We start from the raw sequence: 2,375 nt of genomic DNA, 5'->3' as shown, positions 1-2,375 counted from the left end.
TTGCAGAGAAAGAGAGACAAGAAAGAGCTGAGAGAAAGAGAAAGAGTGAGAGTTTTTAGTGAAAGAGAAAAGTGAGAGTTGAAAGAGAGAGAGTGGATAGAGTTTGAAATGAAGGAGATAGAGTGTTCTAGAAAAGAGGGGGACATGGGGGTGAGAGGAGGAGTGGTGTGGGCCTTACTGGCTCACAAAACAAAGCCACAAAAGACAACATAAAATATCTCCCAAAGATGTGAAATTACTAAAACACCCTTCACATTTGTAGTTCCGTAAAATTTTAACCGTAGTTTCGATTTTGATTCCGCTTGCGCACACACGTTCGTAGCGACGAGTGCTACGACAATATGCTAAGAGAATTGTTCATACGTGTTACGATACGCTGGTCAACGAAAGTCTAAATCGTCGCTTCAAGGGCCATTTTGGTCAATTCACACTTTTAAAATTTATAAAATCATAAAATTAGGGACGGGTTATTACACAACCCTTTTGCATTCACCACAACACAATAGAAATTCTTAACATGTTTCACCTCCTCCCTAGCCATCCTCACAAGAAGCTACTCCTTCGTCTCGGTTTTTGGATCAATCAGCCTCTCCACAAGCTTGGCCTCACTCTCCGCCATAAAAAAAATATGAAACTGCCGAACTCCCAAGAATCTTCCTCACAAAATGCAAGTTGTCGTTGGAAACCCAGAACTTTTTTTATGCCGAATTGCAGAGAAAATTCGAGTCCATGGTAGAAGATAATGATATTTCTTTAATTTTAACTTGGATTTTTATTCTATTTATTCAAATGATTTTTCATTTTAAAAAAAGTATATTTTATAATGAGGGCAAATTTGTCGTAAAGGGGTTATGTGAAAGTAAACTAAAACCTCAAGGGGTGTTAGTGTTATGTTTCAAACGTGAGGGGGTTTTGTGAAAACACAACAAACCCGAAATTAACCCTTTAAAAAACACATAATTGTATATAAATTGCAAAATAAAATGACATATAGATAATAAAGTATTAGAGCATATTGAAAATATGGGGAACAAGTATATAATGAGTGTTTACACAAGTATTCAATAAGTCTCTTACATTTTATGGAAAAAAATAAAGTGCAAGATGAAAGTTATTGATTTTCTGTCTAAGTGAAAGTCGTGACCTAGGTGGGTTTAGGAGGGCTAGGCGGACGCCTAAGCGGGTCTAGGCACACTTTCTTAATTTTCAAATGCTTAGGTATTAATCGGTATGGTAGCTAGCTGCCTAGCGTCGGGATTTTCAGAACAGTGATTTGATCCAATGGCCGAAAATTAAGAGGCGTATGTGAGAATTAAAAAGGAATGTGGGGATAACACCACATTTAAATAAAATCTACAAGGCATGGCAGATTAAAATAAATTAAATATTGGAAGAAGTACCATGGAATGGGTTAAAGAACATATGAATCTTCCTTGTATAAGAGGTTATGCTGAACATTAATTGGTAAAGAAATATGAACAAGGAAGAGAGAAGCAAAAATAATTGGATATGGAAGTTAGGTAATCAATTTGACTTTTTACAGGTTAAGTATATTTTCAATTTAGGGACGCAACTATGAATAGCAGATCCTGTGCCATAAGGATTACAATGAGTCCGTTAATGTTATATCACGAACCAAATTGGCAAAAATTCACCAAATCATGCTCGGTACTAGTCCATGAATACCTTGACAATATAACATTTACGGTTACGTTGAAAAGAACTAAATCCTAATGTTGAACTTACTCTAATCCTAATTTTTATCAAAATCTTAACTCTATTATTGACTTGTAACTAACTGTCCTGAGTTAGACCAATTTTGATATGTGGAACAAGAATGGTCAATCTCAATAAAGTCAGCGGACTTCACCTACCTTTCCGAAGTACAAAAAGATGTGGTGGCATCACTTGGTTTGTTTGAGCATCTCAATCCAATCAGAGTTGTTCAGTATATAATCGAACTTTTGGGATATGCCTAATCTGATTTGCCTTACTCTGACCTTGGATAATCATGGTCCTACAAGTATTATAAAGAAAACAAGCTTTACACCAACAAGGTGTATTTATACGTCCAAAACACAAAACCAAACCCTAGAAGGACATAGGATTCAAAGAGGAAGTTAAAATCTGAACTACTTATTAACAAAACTCTCTTTGTAAACCAAAAGAGAGTAAAAAGACAATTTGGTCTTCTATCGTAAAATAAAATATTGGGAAGTAATGTAATTTCGCACAAACTAAATTTTTTTTCCCCAAAACCTCACCAATATGTCATCATAGCAATAGAAAATAATCACATTAATCAACACTTAAGTAATAATCCAATCATCAATAGCCACATTATTTAATTTACAAAATTCAGCTTAAAATTTAAT

This window comes from Malus domestica, chromosome 04 (assembly GCF_042453785.1).
Source record: "Malus domestica chromosome 04, GDT2T_hap1".
Taxonomy (NCBI): Eukaryota; Viridiplantae; Streptophyta; class Magnoliopsida; order Rosales; family Rosaceae; genus Malus; species Malus domestica.
The sequence above is the reverse complement of the archived record's forward strand: the minus strand, read 5'-3'. Positions refer to the sequence as shown.